This window comes from Chroicocephalus ridibundus, chromosome 11 (assembly GCF_963924245.1).
Source record: "Chroicocephalus ridibundus chromosome 11, bChrRid1.1, whole genome shotgun sequence".
NCBI lineage: Eukaryota > Metazoa > Chordata > Aves > Charadriiformes > Laridae > Chroicocephalus > Chroicocephalus ridibundus.
The window spans coordinates 15,656,557-15,671,502 of NC_086294.1; the positions used below are offsets into that span (position 1 = coordinate 15,656,557).

The 14,946-nt window shown below is 45.7% G+C and overlaps 1 long non-coding RNA gene across 3 annotated transcripts in view; it reads left to right on the forward strand.

The window, feature by feature from the left end:
* Positions 1-14,946, forward strand: part of LOC134522046 (uncharacterized) — a 40,266-nt gene extending 25,320 nt beyond the window's left edge. Inside the window, exons 3-5 of one of the 3 annotated variants that reach the window (XR_010072941.1) lie at positions 401-6,329; positions 6,790-7,254; positions 8,120-14,946. This is a non-coding gene — a long non-coding RNA (uncharacterized LOC134522046). Of the gene's footprint in view, positions 1-400; positions 7,255-8,119 lie in introns of all 3 variants that reach the window. The other 2 variants (XR_010072942.1, XR_010072940.1) reach the window with 2 other exon arrangements.

The following is a 14,946-nucleotide window of genomic DNA, read 5'->3' on the forward strand; positions in this document are numbered from 1 at the left end:
AGGGCTGTTTGCTCATGTCTACTCAAGGTTTACGTGATGTTTCTTGAGGATGACCTGTTTTTTTAACACAAAATGAGTTTTCTTTCCACTGCCACCTACCAGTGTGCAGGCAGAGATAGATTTGTTTTAAGAAAACCTTATGGTGCCAATTCCCAACACATCCTCCCTCTCTTCTCTCTGCTTTGGGCTTCTTCTGGTTCTTAGATGTTTCTAGCTGTAATGCTTTCCCCCCATTTGGGCTTGCCCTGCACAGATACAGTGATATTTTACTTGAGGTGGAACAACCAAAAGAAAGGAAATTTCCCAGTATTTTTCCAATCCAGCACGAGTTTTTTTTTCCAATTCACTGTGAAATCTGGCTTATTTTTTCCCATCCTGTTCTTTTCTCTTTCCTCTGCAGGGCTTCCACAACACCACGCCACCAACTCCCAAATGGTGGGAATATTCCCCATAAGAAAATTCCTGTGTCTCTAGGATTATCCCCACTCTCTGTCCACCACTGATACTCCAGGAGTCCACAACTCGACAGGCTGGGAGCTGCTCTTTGAATCTTCAAACCAAAGGAAAGACTAAGTTTGTGTGTTGTTTAGGACAATGGTTTTACTGGGTTTTTGAGGTGGTGTGAGCAAATGTATTACACTGGGAACATCTGCTGTGAAGACAGCACACCGTAATCTCCAACTTCGCCAACAGTTGGACAGTTAATCTCCCTCACATTAATTGCTTCCAGGTTTCTAATAGATTTTAAGATTTTTTTTGTTGTTGTTGTTTCCTTATTTATAAGATATTGCTGGAAACAACAACCACATTTGTAAGTATCTGTCTCAAAACCAATTTATTTCCCAGTAATGTCACCTGGGAGCAGAGTAAAGCAACGGCCACCCGCTTACCAGGCCCTCACCTGCTCACAGGTAGTTTATCCTCTGCAAAACAGTGCCTTGAAAACAGTTCTTCTCTCCAGGCACATGGAATGAACCTGAATTCTGTGTGCCGCGGCTCGCTGCAGACCTGGGAAGGCAGGCAGACAACGCAAGGAAACAGGAGCTGGTTTTGTTATTGAAATCTGCACGATGAGGCAGGCAGAGAAATAGGGACAAAGCAGCTTCAGTTCCCCAGGTTTCTAACTTTGGAGAGCTCGTCTTTGCAATATAGCTTTTTAATGTCATCCTTGGCAAAAATGTCCTTCCTTTTATTTCCCTCCTCCCAGAAAGCACAAACCTGCCCTGCAGCACCATACGCAGGGCCGCCCGGTCTTGCACTGGGAAATACCAAACCCCTTATTTGTAAGGAACGCTGCCAGCCCTGGCTACGGTTAAACCCCCATAAAACTGAAGGAACTCTCTCGCCAGATTCATCCGGGTGTTGAAAGAGAGAAGCCTGTGGTTGCCACTTCCCAGTTTCCCTTGGCACAAGGATTTTCCAATCAGCCAGGACATCCCAAAGACGAGAAACGGTGCCGGACCACCTGCGTGCTGGCTGCGCTCGGCAGCCGGCCAGTCCCTCCAAGCATTTCCAAACTCAGCAGAGCAGCCCCGAGGTTACACAAAGTCTTTTTGCTCCCACCTCAGTGACCTCAGGGCTACAAATGCTGCCGTGGGACCTTCTTCTGCACTGGAATGAGCTCCTTGTTCACAGGAAAACCGCGCTCCAACACAGCCCCTCCTCGGCTATCGAACGCAACAATCACCTACTGACCAGCTATGAGTTACCCTGCGAGGGGAAAAGGCCTCCCTTAAACCCACTGCTTTGTCCTTTTACCACTTGTGTATGCAACTGCTTAATACATAGTGAATAATTTAAACAATCCACATGCCATAACATGCCCCCAAATGTTTAACTGAGTGTCCCCAAATTTGTTTTGCGTGTTTATCCTTCCATTCGTTAGGAACGTAAATGTTCTTTGACTTCGCCCTGTGCCTTTCAGCATTATTTTATGGAAATTCCAATTTCCTGCCCTGAAAGAAACCCTGATGATAATGAGAGGCTTGAAGCTTTTCAAACCAAAAAAAAAGCAGTTCGAGTCAATTCTGCATTTTGTTCTTAATCAAAACTAGTTGTGTGCATTTGCATCAACAGTGAGCTCAGCACACAATGCTCCATATGGGCTTGGCTGCCGGCATTCACCGAATGGCAGGAGCCACTGAAAAAGCTCTCTGGTTTTCAAAGGTTTAGGGATGACCTTGCAAAAGTGTCATTTGTCACTGCCTTGTCCAGAAGCACTAGAAAAATCCCTGGAAACGTGCTATGGAATCACAGAGCCCAACTCTTGCATTGCCAAAGCAGCGCAGCAGCACTTGCCTACAGAGAGACAATGGGAAATAAGAAACTGGAAGCTTTTAATGGAGCCCCAGAAGATTTTTTTCTTGATGTTTTATCTGGATATTGGTCTTCCACTTCAGACGTTACTCGTTTTTCAGGCACGCTATTTCAACTCGCTTTATACCGAGTCTACCATAAATATGAATGCAAACAAGCTACGGTCCATTAATCTGGACACCTATTTGCAATTCTAAAGTGTCTGAAACACTTGGAAACAGCCTACAAACTTTTACTGTTCCCCTGTTCGGACCTGATCTTGCAGAACCCCCTTCACGCTAATTCCAGTCAAGTTACACCCAGGAGGGGGTATCCCTGTACGTGCAGTTTTAGGAGCAGGTCCCCGTTTTTGAGCACATTAATAGCACCCAGAAGGGCCGCGGCACACAGACTTCGCAGGTCTGTTCTGCAGAGCATGAACAATTAGGAGAAATAGGGACGACGAGTCTCACAGGCATCCCTGGACGCGCTGTCATGAGTGGCTGGACAAGTTGTGCTCAGAAAGGATTTATTTCCACTCATTTTGGTCTTGTGGCTGTGAGAGGCTTGCAAAACCTTTCACCTTCTTTCCCTGGAGTCATATATATTTTATGAGAAATTTAAGAATTACCTCTTATTAAAATGGGGATAGTGTAATTACCAATAAAAAGCAGATGTTATGGCATGACTAATGCTTGAAAACGTGTATGTAGCAAGCACAACATACCAGCACATCCAGGCTTTTCAGTAGGATAATAAAAGTTGTCTTTGTTGAAACTAACTGGCCAAGTCGCAGGGTTCTGAAGTCACAGGGAAATCCTTACGGAAAACGCTGAAAAGCTCCGCAAAAGGGCAGCTTTGCTCCCACCGTAACTCCAGAAGGTTGAAATGAAAAAACCCACATCCCTGTCCACCTTGTCCAGGTCAGGAGGTGTCTGAGAAGGTGTCCTGCTACAGCACCCGGACTCGCTGCGCTGAGAGCATCCTTCCTCTACAAGCCGTAATGAGCCATAATTAGTGAACTCCCTGACACCTCCGGCACCTCTCGGGGGTTCCATAACCCACCTGCAACAGTCAAGATCATTCCCTTGGATCAGTCCCAAGTATTTTGGCAAGGCATATGTGGAGCACTCCGCGTAGGCTGACTTTTGAAACAGGAATGCGCAAACATCATGTAAATGGAGTTGTTCGGCAAATCTGCTCAAGTCAGTCCCGGGGTTCACAAGCTTCATCTGCGCTCGCAAATTCCTCTCCCTTCCTTCCTGGCAAATTGCATTTATTGCTTTTCCCCACAAAAGCATCTTTAAAGCAACACTGGGCTTGCAAAAGAGCATTCGCAGCTTGGAAAGAGGGTCTGGTCTCCTGGGTGTGGGTCTGAATTTGGGGGCATAAGGAGAATCCGCACCTCGGCCAGGGAAGGCTGTGGGGGCAGCAGGAGCTGGAGGTGGGGGCTCAGGACCCAGGGGTGCAGGGAGGGCTGGGACATCTCAGCAGCCGTGGGCTCCTACTCACCTCTGCCTTCTCCTGTCTTCAGATCCCAGGTCTTTGACTCCTTCTCCGGTCCAAACCTCATGCCTTGCCCAAAGCCCGGTGATTCGGGGTGCGCTGGAGGCTGTGGAGACCTCCCCGTCTTTTCCTTAAGACCCACCCACACTCAATCATTATTTCCTGCACATAAAAAAAATCACTATTTCTTTGCACATAAAGATGAGGGGTAATGGCTTCAAACTGGAAGAGGGGAGATTTAGATGAGATACTAGGAAGAATTCTTTGCTGTGAGGGTGGTGAGCCCCTGGCCCAGGTTGCCCAGAGAAGCTGTGGCTGCCCCATCCCTGGAGGTGGTCAAGGCCAGGTTGGACGGGGCTTGGAGCAACCTGGTGTGGTGGGAGGTGTCCCTGCCCAGGGCGGGGGGTGGCACTGGATGGCCTTTAAGGTCCCTTCCAACTCTAACCATTCTGTGATTCTATATTTCAATTAAATTTAAAAAAAAAAGTATCCAAATCCTCAGACTCTTCTTGGCCCTGCAGGAGTGTCAGTTCACTGGAGAAACCTCCTGCATTGTGCCTGTTGCAGACTGGAAGGGGGTTTTTTTCAGGTTGGTTTGTACCCGCATTAGCTCTGTCATTTTGTGAAATGAAACTAAGACATATGCATAAGCAGCCTTGACAGCAATTAGTTCTGGCAGAATCTTCGTGGTAATGAATTTCAATGAAGCTGGGGTTTTGGGTGCCTGAACACTTCATTAGCTGCCGGTATATCATACTGATGCAGTTGAGAAATCACATTATAATAAACCACTTTTTACTGCAGGCAGCAACCCGGATAATAAAGGGGATGAATAATAATAATATAGTCCATTCAAAACCATTCCTGTGCTTTAGAGCTCTGGAATTTCAGTAAATACATCAAATAGTATGCGGGAATGAATCTTATTCTGAATTTCTCTGTTACCCGGGTACTTATGAGCATTTTTAATATATTGTCAGAGGAGCTGCTCCACTCTATTACACTTGCCAGTTAAACACTGAAATACATACGTGTTGATGCAGTAACAAGAAAAACCATCTGTCATTTAGCAAAAAATATTTTAAACCTGAATGGAGGAAAATAGATGGTAACTATTTTGATGTGAAATATCAGGAAGTCCTTGTCTGTTTCTATATGTTTACAGGATATATTCGTTTTTAAAGTATGGAAATACATGGCTTTGAAAATGCCTTAAAAGGCACAACTGAGGCATTCCTGTGCTTTCTTCTATGTTTGTAAATCAGAGAGAGATGCATTATTCTGTCACGGTAAAATGAAATTTATACTTATCACTGGCTTTGCAGCGATTAGTATGAAAATGAAAAACTGCATTTATTTGATGCTATTTCTGTTGAAATTTATCCTTTTGAATGTGTCACTTGGGCTGCTGGTTGTTTGGTTGGGCGTCCAACAAACAAGCTCTCCTGCACCAGTGAAGAACAAGGTGGAGGGGCCCGGCCCCTCCGGGCTTTGCTGAAACACCCCAACCAGGACCAACCCCCCAGCTGGGACCAGTTGGTTTGTTAGGGCTTATCTCAGTAGTTCATTGTCCCACTGACAGGGATAAAAGCAACTGATGCTTCTTTAGGAGGAAGCCAGGCCACCTGTGAGCATCCCAGTAAAACCAGGCTGTCCAACAAGATGGTACTGGGAAAGAGGAAGGGGAAAGCTCAGGGAGCCGGGGGAAGGGGGAGTGGGATGGGATATCCCCCCCGTTTGTGACGCTGCCTTGGAACCCTGTCACCAAGGCAGCCAGGCAGACGTGGGATGATGCTCTCCCCACTGGGTTTCCCTGTTTGGAGGCTTCCTGAGTCCGTGGTAACTATAAAAATACCGTTTCTCTCACCCCTGTGAACACATAGCTTGCAGTTATGTTACCCAAGTGTATAGATGTGGGCCCATTTGAATGCGATATTTGTAAGATATCCTTAAAATGCAAAAAGCCTTAGAGACAGATCTCTTGATAAGAAAGAAGCAGAAGAAAGTAAATGTGGATGGGGAATTAACGGCACCAGAGCAGCAAACAGCTAAGGGTAGACAATTTTTCTAGTAGCAAACTATTTCTGTGTGTTTATCTATAACAGTAAGATGACCTCTTACCTCTTTTTTTTTTTTTTTTTTACAATTAAATAGTGTCTCACAATAGTGGTTTAAATAGGCTTCTCAAACAAAGAAAGATAAAACTGGAGTTGAATTGTAACATCAAATCCAAGCTCTTTCAAAGCCTTGAATTGCATATGCCAGTTTTGGTTGCATTGAAAATTCAAAAGGAAATATCTGGAGGAGAAGAGGGTTGTACAGGGTTTGGGGTTTTTTTTTTCAGGCTCTACCCAAATTTTAATGTTCTTTCATTTCCAGAATGCTCACAAGCACTGCTGATCTACCGAGATTTTTCAGGAGACCATAAATCATCCTAAATAGCCCAAGCCTGTGGGAGTCCCATTTTGTTGGCTCGGAGTCTGCCAAGGCAGCTCATGAAATCAGATGTAAATTTAATCTCAAACCAGGTACAAACATTGTCTCTGTGGGCCATGGTTTTGTACAGTGCCAAACAGTAGTCTGTAAAAAATCAGGTAGCAGGGGATGGAGACTGGGGTTTTATTTCTGAAGCCTGGTTGTTGCTGCTCTTCATCAAGATAGGGAAAACAGGAAATTTCATATTTTTCCTGTGTGAACTACTAAAGGCTGCTTGAGAGTATAGGAGCTAAGATGGTATTTAAATTTAATTGAAAACCCTATATGAGAAACCATTTCAAGACTCAAAAACAAAGACATGAAAGATAAATCAGCCAAACCCTTACAATCCTCAGTCTTCCGGTTGACCTCATTATCTCTTTGTAGCGGCCGATGTGGCATGCCCTGGGTTGACAGCAGAACTGATTAACATTGGTGATTGGTTTTGCTAATGACTCTTGCCCATTGATAGCATAATATTGTTGTATTTGATCAAATACAAATTTATTTCAGGAGCTTCCAGGAGATCTGGAGACAAGGGATGAAACCACTCCCCCACCATCCAGGCCAGGAGTCTTGGAGCACGTCCCGCTGACCAGGGACAGTTCTGAAGACTTGAATACGAAAATATCGCATTGCAATGACCATTCAGTCCGAGAACACCTGGCGTTTACTCTTGAGTACCTGCCCTACTATAGAACCTCTTACATCTTTATCAGCCCATCTTCCCTTGCCGCATCGCACATCAGCACAGAAACGGCAGAAAGCTTCAATGATGGCGAGGTTAACACTAAGCATGATGAGAAAGTGAGTTATTCAGCTGCTTCCACAGGATATTTTCCATGTTACAGAACATCTGAAGAGCTTCTTGGCCAGCCACTCGCATATGGATTAAATACAGAGGAAAAAAACCCTGATAACGATGGGAAAGATGAAAGCGAAGGCGGATGTGCAGAGGATGTTGGAGATGCTGAGAAAGTAAGCTGCAAGGGTAATTGCTAAATTGCTCCCTGAGATTGCACAGAACCAGGGAATGCTCCGTCCTCCATGAGTGGGAGCACTGACCCCACCAGCCCCAGGGCCACACTGGCCTTACCAACGGCCCCGGTGTTGTAGCTGCATCAGACGTGGAGACGTGCTTTGCTTGAGTATTGCTACTGCACTTCCCTTTAGTCGAGGTCATGCACAAAGAAATGCAGAATTTGTGCAGGCAGGGTCTTTGCGTGAACACATCCTTTCAGGGCAGGAAGAGACATAACTGGGAAAAAAACCCAAACAAAATCAGCCAAAGGCGAGAGTGGGAGCCCCTGCGGCTGGTTGAGGTGTGTGCGGTGGGGACATGTCCCTGCACCCTGGGTCTGAGCGAGGCACCTCAGCTCCCTCTATCACACAAACAGCCTCTTAGGAATTCTTGTCACCCTGCCCAGACTGTTTCAAAGTCTACGTGCTTAAATGGGGTTCACTTAGGTGAGGTGAAACTCACCTTTAATGTTTCTGAAAGCGGTAGGAAGGGAGGAAGAGAGGTGGGCACATCTCACACCGTTCTGTTCCCCAAAATTAGACCCTTAACACAATAACGGATTGTGCTCTGAAAACACAATGCAGGGGTAGAGCTATCTGCAAGGAGGAGATACCTGAGACAGCCAGCAAAGTCCCTGTCCCTTGAAACAACCCCATGGACCCCCACTCCTGCTATGTGGGGACACTTGGCTCTGGATGAGACTTGTCCCATTGCTGCAGGGGACTGCTGCGTCCCCAAAGGCAGCACAGTTTCCAATGTGTCATCCCTGCTTTTAAATGCATTTGAGACCTTAGTTTTTGGTCTTGTACGTGTTTCTTTCAGACCATCCCACCAAGTTTGGAGTTGGACAAGAGGGCACTTTCCTCTATGGCTGATGAAGAGCCACCAGCCCACCAACTCCTAGGAGACAGCACCTCTGAACACTGCCCATCAACCATCCCCTTCCCCAGCGGGCTGCCAGGTCTGAATCAGACCTTTCCCTCCAGCAGGTACTTTCCTTACTACAGGACAGAGGGAGAGCTCTGTCCTGACCCAGCTCTGGGTGACGGGTTCCTCACAGGGACAGGAGGTTTGGAGAACAAAGAGGGACAACAAGGGGGAGAAATGGGTATTTGGAATCTTTGTGCCAGCTGCGTGGTGTGCTGAGAACAAAGCCGGAGGGGTTGTCTTCGTCAGCAAAAGATTGAGTCAACACAGGCAAGAATGAGAAGCTCTTGAAACCTACAACAATGTGAAAATCCGCATGAATATGGAGTAGAAATACTCCTGCCCTCAAACAAAACAAGTGATAACGTGGCCCGTGTAATGACAGCAGAAAGCAGCAGCGAGGGAAATGACTGATTTGGGGGATCCAGATAAACTTGCCCTAGAAAATATCCCAAAGGAAGAGGGCGAGGAAGAGAACTGTGTTTTTCTGTGGCTAATCCCAAAGGCTAGATGGTCACTTGAGGGATGTGCAGCTATAGGAAATGGCCAACGGGAAAAAAAAATAAGAATTATTTAAATCTAAGCTGCTTGGAGGAATTAAGCAGAGACCTAATTTCCAGTAGGGATTGGGAAATACATTTCCTCTCTCCTCCACTACAATCCTTCCATTGTATTAATGGCATCTGTTAGACCTGGTTACTGTGCACAAGTCATACACAGGAGAAAAAAAAGCATTTTTATTTAAATTCTTTGTCAATATAATTTTTTGAACACATTTCCATTATGTCTGTCTTCATTTCACTTGCACAGTCAGTAATGAAAATATTCCTGATGACTTTAATATGTGCAACTACGAGCTGCTATAAAACATCAGTTTTGACTCTGGGAAACTGGGCAACAGCATCCAGGAACAACTTGGCTTTGGTGAATCTTGACCGATTTACACAAGATGAGGATCTGACCAAAAAAAGGTCAGGGCGGTGTTTCCTTTGCAGTTGTGAAATCTTGCAACACACTCTCCTTACTGCCAGCTATGTCACCTCTTTGAGACGCCACACAAGTTGATGAAGCTCTTTCCCGACCCTGCTATGTGCGTAGACACTTGCTGCTCAAAATAGAGGTGTTTACTCCAACCATTTGGTCAGTCTTTGACTGCTTCTGTAATGATGACACATTGGTATTGACAACCTGCAGCTGAACGTACCGGTGTTACCTAGTTTCTCTAAGGGATTGAAGATGCAAAATGCATCATGTTTAGCTACATCTCCATAGTTAGACAAGTTTTCCTTGTGGATGACACTAAGGCCAGGAAGGCGACAGCCTTGTAAGGTACGTGAGGATTTGGATAATAACTTCTACCCACGCTGCACTTAAGTGTTTTTGACAGGCAGGGAAGGGTTTTTGGCTGGATGCTGGGACCCAGCAGAGGACAGGAGCTTCAACCCTGGTCTTTCTGGACTGCTCAGGATGAGGTGATGCACCACCTGAAGCCTGTGTCCCCCTGCGGGTGAGAGCTTGGTACTGTTCCAGGAAACCTGGGCTTGGTCAAACTGCTGAAATTTCATCCCGATATCCATGCACAGCTGTCCTGGCTGGAAACATGAAGGCAACCAGAGCAACTGGCGTTGCCTTCCCTGCCCCACATCCCTGCACCCCCGTGGTCACCTCAGTATCATTCTGACACCTCCTCCCTCAAAAATAAGATGAATCAGATTCCGGTTGAACCGAGCCAGGCTGTATGAAATAGTTTCTGGTTTTAAGTGTGAAGAAGGCCTACGCCTTGGGTATGTTGAAAGCAAGCCATGGAAAATATAGCGGGATTATCTAAACTCAAGAGATGGGGCAGAGGAGGGAGGGAAATCTGTCTGAAAATTGGGTGTGATTTATTCTGAGAATATTAAATTCAGCATTTCCACAAAATTGGCATATTAAAATAGTTTAAACTATGTAATATCAAATCTACAAATCTGCCTGACTTCCACTAGATAGAAATTAGCTGCTTTCTATTGGCTGTACTTGATAATTTATGGGAACAATGAACATCAGAAATCAAGGATTTGGGAGATGAGAATATTACAAGCTTTACCCTTCTGGATCAGAAAAGCCTAATTTTAATCAAAAGCCAGCAAATATCATATGTTGCCATCTGGAAACTGGAGCTGAACAAATCTCTGGATTTTAATATATTTTCCATACAGTCTCGCTTAGAGGTAGAAAGGAAGGGATGGAGGGCAGAGTTGGAAGCTTCTGTGTTTCTCTCAAAGGCTTATGCTGCTTTATTACTTTTCCACATAGTTAACATCCTGTACACAGAGAGCAAATGATTTTCCTCAAACTGCCCCACGGATCAGATTGCTACCTCAGAGAGGACATCGTGTACCTTTGCCCCAAGAGAGGTCCTAGTCAGCTGGAAATAACAAACAGTTCAGTTCAGCCTCGTGTACTGATAACATATTTCCTTTCATCTCTCTATTTGAAAAATTCATAACTATTGCTCTAAACCCTCAGTACTTCAATATTAGTGGTTCTCTGGAGTTGGAAAAACAATCCGCAATTACTTTGATGCATGCTGTGTAGTCTTCATTGATCCCATTTAAGCTTTTAATCTCATGAATTCACAAACTTAATTCATAAACCAAACCAAACAAACTGTGGCAAAATATGCCCTTTAATAACAAAAGTGGTCATGACCATCACTGTCTTTGGGGATTTCTTATAACGCGGGTTCTTCTTTCTCAAGAGCTGATGTTAGATTTCATTTGGAAAGGGGGAAAAAGACTTAGTCACAATATTTGTTAATCTGCGTACCCCTAGGGAAAAACCTCCTTCAGAGTCGATAAAAAGGTTCACACAGACTTTGCAGGGCATGGAATTTGTCTCTGAAATTAGGTACGAGAGGCTTTCTTTAGTAAAGTACTCCAAGCCTTAAGACCTAGACCCAAAGCATCCTAAAATCAGTAGGAAACCTCCCTCAGCCTCAGCGAGGTGGGGCTTGGGCCTCCAGTCTCCCCCTGTGGCGTAGAGCAGCAAGCCGAAATGGTCCCTTTGTAAACCCACCAAACGCTGCTTTAGGGAGAAAATTAGCTCGGCAACGCTCAACTGTATCCGTGTGCAGCCTGCCGCAGGGACCGTGATTAGCTAAGCTCTCCTTCCTCTCCCAAATCCTGATTACGTCGACGTATGTGACTTAATAACTTTACTTTGAACTCTGTTAGAAACGAAGCTTTTGGCAAGTAGCACTTATCATAGAGGAGCAGAACCCGGCATTAAACAAAGAAGCTTAAATAGGTCCCTTCCCCACAACGTGATCGGGAGGAATGGAAGCAATTCATTAATACGAAACAACCTGGCTTCCATTCAGAACCATATTTGCGGTGAGCGATGAGAGAATACCTTGAATGCAGACCTCCTGTGCCAAAAGCAGCACACGCACATCGGTGGGGGAACCATACAGCCCTCCTGCTGATGCACCAACCCAGGCTTCTTTGTTTTGCCAATGCAATTTAGGAACCACATCAGACATTGGGAACTGTGTTTTGCTGAACAGGAATAGGTTGGCGGTCGTGCCTGAGGGCACTAATCATCAGCAGGAATAAATGGAAACACAAAGGAATGAAGAAGCGAGGGATGCAAGCTCCAGTGGTCCACATGGAAGCTGGGGCATCAGGAGGGGAAGCAGCTGCGCTCCCCGTCACACCTGGACCCTCAAATAGATTTGATTAGTCTATCATAGAATGTGTTGGGTTGGAAGGGACCTCTAAAGGCCATCTAGTCCAACCCCCCTGCAGTGAGCAGGGACATCTTCAACTAGATCAGGTTGCTCAGAGCCTCATCAAGCCTGGCCTGGAATGTCTCCAGGGATGGAGCCTCCACCACCTCTCTGGGCAACCTGGGCCAGTGTCTCACCACCCTCATTGTAAAGAACTTCTTCCTAATGTCTAATCTAAACCTACCCCGCTCTAGTTTAAAACCACTGCCCCTTGTCCTAGTGCTGTGTGCCCTTGCAGACAGCCCCTCCCTAGCTTTCTTCTAGGCCCCCTTCAGGTACTGGAAGGACATCTATCCTGACATCTATATCCATACCTATATCAATCTAGAGCTGTATCTTCATTCTCACCAAAACAAACGTGTGCGTAATCCAGGTGAGGACTCTGCCCAGAGCAATTGTTCTCCAAAACACAAAGAGAAGAGCTGGGCTGGGGTGAAGGTGAAGGCTGGACCTGTCTGTTGTCCTTTCTCGGTTAATGATACAGGTGGGAACAGATGACAAAAGAGCAAACAGTCCACTGACCTACCTAATCCCCCATAAATCTATCCGTCCCTGCCCCACTGCTACCAGTTCTCATTAACCCCCTCCAGGCTCCCAGGCTGCTGGGGGCACTTTCACCTTTCCCAGGAACACAAGCTGATGGGATTTGCAGGTGGGGGTAAGGCAGAAATGCCAGCACCTGATCCAAGTTATGCAGTCTTTATTTTGACTTCTGCAGCAATCATTAGTCTCACATGTGGAAAAAGCTCATGTGCTGTGTATTTTAGTTAGCAGTCTTTTATCGAAGCTGGTGTCCTTGGGCTAGTTTCTGCTACTGGTAAATGTAAATGGAGAAATGAATTCCCCAGGACAGCCTTACGGCAGGATCACCTGGGCTGTGGGGCTCCTCCAAGCGAATGAATGAAGCGTATACATTGTGCAGGGGAACGAATGACTGTCCTTCTGCTTTCCTGAGCACCTCCCTCCTGTGCATGGGGTTGTCACGCCTCAGTTATTGCACGGGGCACAGCAACCTGCACGGCGATCGCCTGCGGGCCGGGGTGAAACTGGGGCACCTTCCCCTGTTATTAGCTGAGGAAAAAAAAATCATGCCAAAGACTAGAGGTGGCACAAAACTCTGCAATTGCTTCTGTTGCAATTGCGCCAAGGAGCAAGCACGCTCCGTGATGGCTAGTACGGAACAAAATTATCAGAATGCTAAAAAGGAAACTCTTGCTGAAGCAAGATTTGAAGGCGACTGGCAATATGTGCAATGCAAAGGGATTGTGGCGGGGAGCGAGGAGTTAAGCTCGCCTGGCTGGATGGAGGGCTGTGAAAACAGACACCAACCTGGCAGGGAAGGGAGGATCAGCCCGGAGGATGCAACCTCTCATTCCCACTCTTCGATGGCTGAGACATCAAAAACCCCAACACAATATAAAGCCGAACAATAGGGGTCTGACAGCTGCAGAGTGTTTGAACAACACGTCAGATGGGAAAGTTTGTGAAATCTCTATCCCGCCGGAGCAGGGGAGCTGCGGCTTTTCCTGGTTTCTCTGACTGTCTTTTCCCTGGACAGTGGAGTCGCCGTCAGCGTGTGGGGTGAGCAGAGGGAATCACCCCGGCAATGCGGGGACAGCAGCTGAAGTGACACTTGCTTAGACCAGAGGTTGCGCGCCAGGTCCTCCCCTGTCCCACCACATCCTCCCGGGGACCTGGCGCCCACCCGCACCCACCGAGCCTTGGATTTGCTCCCAAAATAGGTCTCATCTTGCAGCAATGTGCTTATTGCTCCCTTTGAAGACCTCGTTTTCTTACGGCATCCTCACGAATACGTGGGCTAGGTCAAGGTGATGGCGTCTCCCTCCAAGCAGCTGCCCCGTTAGCACCTGATGCTGGATAATAATAATGATTAATGAATCTTAATCTTCCTGTCACAATTCCCTTTCATTAATATTTATATCTGGCAGATGTACCCCCAAGGGGGAACTTGAATTGCTAAGTATTAGTCTGCAATGTACAGCTGGTATTTTCTGCAGCAACTTTGAGGACATTCTTCTAAACAGCACATTATGTGCAATTTTATTTTCAACTCATTGTTAATGCTGTCATGTGTCAGCCTAGAGAATAATGTTTATTTTAGGCCCCCTCATCTGATGAAGTAAAAAAACCCCTTAAATACCAACATTTTGAGGAAAAAGGATCTGATGTAAAGGAATGATTACGCGCTTAAACAACTGGCATTATCATAGAGGTCAAGCCCGGCTATGGATACACCACTGAGCCTCCTAATTACAACAGGGTGTAATTTAAGGCATCTTTAGCAGCCAGTGATTTTAAAAGTGTGCCATTTTCCAGTTAGATGTATGTGTTCAGCTGCTAAAAAAAAAGTCTGGTGCAGCACTTTTAGAAGAATAAACATTCAATTAAATGATCTAGTTGAGTCCTTATAATTGGGCTGAAGTCTGTTTATAACTAATTCATAATGCAGCATCATTAGCCAAATGATTAATTGGTAATTACTCTATGAAAACAAATTAATCACTGTGCTTCCCAAACTACGATCCTCTCACTACACACTGTAGTGAACCATTTGGCTCTGGTCTATGCTTGTCTTGATTTATTTCTAGTTATCCATCTAAGTCCTAGCTATTAAGTTTGCAGGAATCTCCTCCCGGCTCTCAGCAACGCACTGTCAGCTGCAGCAATAGGCAGCACGAAAAACATTTTGCATTTTTCGTAAAATATTTTATTACCCTCCCCAGACATGCCTGAACTATGGATGGATGGATATGATTTCTTTGATTGAGCTCTCACTTGAAAATAGGAACATGAATCTTGCGATCACGTTCATGTATAGACTAAGGAAATCAGCAGATGAGGATGGAAAATATGGTCAGCCTTTGTGCCTGAAGCATTCCTCAGCCTGCAAAGACTTCAACCTTAGAGTCAGACTTTCCAAAATAAGTTGTTA